At 40.4% G+C, this 5,747-nt stretch overlaps 1 long non-coding RNA gene across 1 annotated transcript; it reads right to left on the reverse strand.

Moving 5' to 3' along the window:
- Positions 1 to 465: 465 nt before the first annotated feature.
- LOC121213643 (uncharacterized) lies at positions 466 to 1,535 on the reverse strand. The gene is made up of 2 exons (XR_005909021.1): positions 1,456 to 1,535; positions 466 to 1,188 (listed from the first exon to the last, which is right to left on the reverse strand). It is a non-coding gene; the product is annotated as an uncharacterized lncRNA (long non-coding RNA).
- Positions 1,536 to 5,747: the final 4,212 nt, after the last annotated feature.

Consider the following 5,747-nt stretch of genomic DNA (forward strand, 5'->3'; position numbering starts at 1 on the left):
ATACCCTGCACTTGTGTGTGTTACAAATACTAAAACCAAAGATTTCCATGTAATTGTTGTATTTGATGATATGATTGATGGGTCAATACCGACGCCCAGATTCACGTCTATTAGCAAGTTAACAAAAAGGTAATTTTAATTATTAATTTTAAATAGTTAAATGATCAAATTGTAATTTTTTATAATTTAACAATCAAAGTGTAAACTTATTAATAATTAAATGACTATAAGTATAATTTACCCAAATTTTTTTATAATTTAACAATTAAAGTGTAACCTTATTAATAATTAAATGACCACAAGTATAATTTACCCAAAATTTTAAACACATTTAATAACCTTTATTATATTCGATGCCATGCATATGACGCATAGGAAGTATTGCATCTATTTGAAATCTGATCTAATGATAGAACAACGTAACTCATAAAAAACACACATCCCTATTGGGCCCTCACTTAAATGTGCATATATAAAGTAACATAGGATTAATTTGTTGAATATTCGAGTGACAACATTTCTGTTTCTGAACCAAGAGAATAAGTAAGAGACAACACATCAAATCACAGACAAGAGGGATACTCTGTTTTTCTCCAATGTAGAACAATTTTATGAAAACTAACAGGAAAATATCTCCGTTTTTCTCCACGGCAAGCTTGCCTAATAAACAAGGGAGACCAAAGCCTCACCTCACCTAACTGAAGCATAAAGTGGTCGAGATCTTCTAAAACTAAAGATATCATCTATTTGGACGGTATTTGGCTGAACTGCTTCACTTTTCTGCGAGTTGTATTCGGCCAAATGTTGGTTCCCGTACACTCGCACGCTAAGTGTTTTCTTTCGAGTTGCGCCAACTTTTAAATTTTCATCGAAGAAATAAATCAGTTCTTGTTGTGTAAGTTTCTTTAATGTATCAACCTGTTGGAAACAGATAGTAAAAGATGAACTATTTAAGATCAAACTAAAATATTCATTGCGGATTAACAGTAAAGTAACATGTAGATGGGTTTTCTTAAATGAGTTGCCTTTAAATATTTAGAAAAATATCAAGATTGATTGAGATACCTCGGCTTCCCTCCTATCAAATTTGGGAGCCCCACTAATGATCTCAGTCCAGTAAAATTGAGATTCTTCGCTTAAATTCTTGTGCTTCTCGAGCTTCGTATTGATCAATGCATTTACGTTGCTCTGTGTAGGAATTTACGATTAGATGACAAGCTCTGATTCAAATCCAACCAAAGATGCATACAAACCACCTCACAAATTACATCGATAACTTGAATCAAAAAAACTTTGTGATGAAAGCCAAGTTTTTCTAACAAGGCTACTAGTGCCTATAAAACCACCTCACAAATTACCTCTAGATTGTCGTGCAGGTAAAAGTTAAAGTCCATAAAAACCATAAAAAGAAAAAAGAAAAGAAATTACTTCCAGCAGAAGAATTCTCCATCTCACCTTAAAGTCATCCTTTGTCATTTCATACAGTTTACTCTCGAACATTTTGAGGAATGCCTCAACTCTGATATCAATATGTCCATGTTGGTGCTGTAACTGAAACTAACAGATTCAGTGCAAACTTGTCAAGCAAGTCTCGAGACTTGCTGAGCAAACAAGAGAATTCGAGCAAGACAAAGAAAGAAAAGCTAAGAAAAATGAAGAGAAAAATTGATGAACAAACTGAACTTCATTCATAAATTGCATAATGGCAGAATGCCAATACATAAACCAAGCACTAAGCTTGTCAAAAACAGCAAATAATTACCTAAACATCACCTACCTCCACTAATGACATGGAAACTTGAAATTTTGGCTTGTAAACTTATACAAAGTTGTGTTTACAGCTCATACATAAGCTAATTACATCAGTCAACAACCTAACTTAGTTAGAAATGAACTAAGATTACATTTCATTGACTAGGAATTACAAAATAAACAAAATAAGCTTGCATCAGCAGCTCCTGCATGACTTGGTCTTCTTGGCCTGCATGCTGTCGAGTTTGCTGCATGCTGAACCAACTTCATCACTCCTCCTTGGTTTGCATGGAGCAAACACCTAGCTTCTTTCTTAGACATTCAAACCTTGTGACACTAAGGGCTTTGGTTAAAATGTCTGCAAGTTGATCCTCTGAATTACAGTGGATCAGCTTTACTTCCTGAGCTTGCTCCATTTCTCGAACAACATGCAACTTGATGCTGAAATGTTTTGTTCTTCCATGGAACACTGGATTTTTAGCAATTGCTACTGCAGATTGGTTGTCATAGAAGATCTCAGTAGCTTCCTCTTGATGCACATTCAAGTCAGCCAACATTTTCCTTAGCCATATGGCTTGGTTGACAGCACTTGCTGTTGCCACATACTCTGCTTCAGCAGTAGATTGAGCTACAAGACTTTGCTTCTTTGAGCTCCAACAAAACATGGCTGAACCAAGGTTAAAAGCATACCCTGAGGTGCTTTTCATGTCATCTATCGAGCCAGCCCAGTCACTATCAATGTAGCCAACCAGCTTCAGATTTCCTTCTTTGCTGTACTTCAAACCATAGTTTAAAGTGCCTTTAACATATCTCAAGACTCTCTTTGCAGCTTGGAAATGCTTCTCATTGCAGCAATGCAAGAACCTTGAGAGCAATCCTACAGCATACATGATGTCTGGTCTAGTGGCAGTCAAGTATAGCAAGCAACCAACTAGACTCCTGTAGGTTGTTTCACAAACTTTCTTAAAATCACCTTGGCTCGATAGTTTTTCTCCAACAGCAATAGGTGTTTTAGTTGCCTTGCTGTTTTGCATGGAGAACCTGGTCAGAATCTTTGTGGCAAAGCTTCTCTGGCTTAAAAATATCTCATTCTGTACTTGAGACACCTCCATTCCAAGGAAATATGACATCTCCCCAAGATCAGACATTTCAAACACTTCCTGCATCTTGGTCTTAAAGTCAGCCAGCACTACTCGATCTCCTCCTGTCACTAGAAGATCATCAACATACAGGGACACAATGAGTTGTATTTGTGTCCCTTGTTTCTTGACATACAGTGTTGGCTCACTCTTGCTTCGATAGAATCCCAGATCAGTCAAGTAGCCATCGATTCTGCTCTACCAAGCCCTTGGAGCCTGTTTTAATCCATATAGGGCCTTCTTCAGTTTGTAGACCATATACTATCTGCCAGCTATTTCAAACCCTTGTGGTTGTTCAACACAGATGTCTTCATCTAAGAAGCCATTTAGAAAGGCTGATTTCACATCAAGTTGATGGATCTTCCATTCGAGCTGTGCTGCTAAGGCAATCAGCAGTCTGATGGTGTCGAGCCTGGCCACTGGTGCAAAGGTCTCCAGGTAGTCCAAGCCATACCTCTGATTGAACCCCTTGACAACTAGCCTTGCTTTCAGCTTGTTCAAGGTACCATCAGCATTCTGCTTGGCTTTGTACACCCATTTCACCCCAATCACCTTCCTTTTGACTGGCCTTTCAACCAATTCCCAGGTCTGGTTCTTCTCAATCATGCTGATTTCCTCAGCCATTGCCTGCTTCCACCCTTGCTGAGCCTCAGCCTCTTCAAAGTTGCTTGGTTCAGCTATGGCTACATGAGCCCTTTCATAAATCTCAGCCAATGACCTTGTTCCTCTGACTGGTTCATCATCAATATCCATTTCAGGGACATTTTGGTCTGGCTCAGCTTGGTCTGCTGCAAGTTCTTTAGAAACTTCTTCAGGTTCATGTCTTTCCCAGTTCCAACATGACCTCTCATCAAATACCACATCCCTGCTTACTGACACTTTGTTTGTTGAAGGATCTAAAATCCTATAGCCCTTCTTAACAGTGCTATACCCCACCAAAACACCAGGTCGAGCCCTTTCAGACAATTTGTCCCTTTTAACAGCAGGTACATGTGCATAACAGATGCATCCAAAGACCTTCAGATGAGCCAGTGATGGCTTGAAGCTAAACCAGGCCTCGAATGGGGTCTTTTGATCCAAAGCCTTGGTTGGAAGTCTATTTTGAATGTATGTTGCAGTGTTAACTGCTTCTGCCCATAGTGCTTTAGGCAGATTCTTCTGAATCATCAAGCACCTGGCCATATCCATCAAACTCCTATTCTTCCTTTCACTTACCCCACTCTGCTGAGGTGTATATGTGTTAGTAAGTTGATGTTTGATGCCTGCCTTATCACAGAAGGCTTGGAACTGAGCTGAGGTGTACTCAGTCCTATTATCAAACCTTATGGTCTTCAGCTTGCAGCCTGTTTCAGTCTCAGAAGCAGTCTTGAACTTCCAAAACACAATGGCCACCTCTGATTTTTGTTTTAAGAAGTAAATCCAGCAATATCTCGAGAAATCATCAATGAACAGTATGAAATACCTGTTTCCACTTAATGACTCAGTCTTCATAGGGCCACACACATCAGTATGCACCAGTTGGAGTTTTTCAGAGGCTCTCCAGGCTTGATTCGAGGGAAATGGGAGTGTGGCCTGCTTTCCTAGCTGACATACTTCACATACATCATCATGGTCCACTGAGTTGATGAAATTTTCAGCCAGGTCCTCTCTGACCATTCGGGCTATCGATCTAAAGTTGGCATGTCCCAGTCTTTGATGCCACAACTTGGATTCATCTGAAGTGGCTGTGTAGGCAATGTCTGACTTTTTTGTCCAGTCAACCACAAAGCTCTTATCAACCATAGAGACTGCCATCAGTTTGGATCCACTTGGATCACTGATTTGGCACTGGTGGTCTTTAAACACAACTGAATAACCTTTTTCCAGCAACTGAGCTATGCTGAGCAAGTTTCTGTCAATTTCAGGCACCAACAGCACATTTGAAATCACTTTGGTACCTGTAAGGGTGCATATCAGCACATCACCCTTGCCTTCAGCTTGAATAAAATGACCATTTCCTATCTTGACTTTAGTTCTGCAACTTCTGTCTAAAGACTTGAAGATTGCAGCATCAGGTGTCATGTGGTTGGTGCATCCACTGTCTAGGAGCCAACCAGATGAGGACCTTTCCTGACCAGCTGAGCATGACACAACAAAGACTTGCTCCTCTTGATCACTGTCCTCCTTAGCTACTCGAACCTCAGCTTTCATCTGTTGAAACTGATTCTGGCTCGATTTGGTCTTACTCTTGCAGACTCTCTCAACATGACCCTTCTTCTTACAATGCTGACATACAGCATCTGGATTGAACCAGCATTTTTCTTCTGAATGACCAGCCTTTCTGCAGTGCTTGCAAGTCTGACCTTCTCTCCTTGCAGCATCATTCTTTGGCTTGTCTCTCCAGGCCTTCTTGCCTTTGTAGGCAGTATTTGTTCTTGCCTGAAAGGCACCTTCTTGGTGCTCCTCCAGTCTGCTTGCTCTCCTCTGCTCTTGAGCATATAGAGCATTAATCAACTCTGTCAGGGAGATGGTGGACAGATCCCTTGAGTCCTCGAGAGATGAGATTTTTGCCTCATACCTCTCAGGCAGAGTTGCTATAACCTTCTCCACTATCCTAGCTTCATTGAACTGCTCTCCAAGGAGCCTGATGCTGTTAACCACAGCCATAATCCTGTCAGAATATTGCTTGACAGTTTCTTCTTCCTTTATCTTCAAATTCTCGAAATCTCTCCTCAAGTTTAACAACTGTTGCTGCCTTGTCCTCTCTGTCCCTTGAAACTCTTCCTGCAACTTGTCCCAGGCCTGTTTTGGTGATTCACAGGCCATAATCCTTGTGAAAATCACATCAGACACTGAGTTTTGGATGCAAGACATAGC

The sequence above is a fragment of the Gossypium hirsutum genome, chromosome D01 (genome assembly GCF_007990345.1).
Source record: "Gossypium hirsutum isolate 1008001.06 chromosome D01, Gossypium_hirsutum_v2.1, whole genome shotgun sequence".
Taxonomy (NCBI): domain Eukaryota; kingdom Viridiplantae; phylum Streptophyta; class Magnoliopsida; order Malvales; family Malvaceae; genus Gossypium; species Gossypium hirsutum.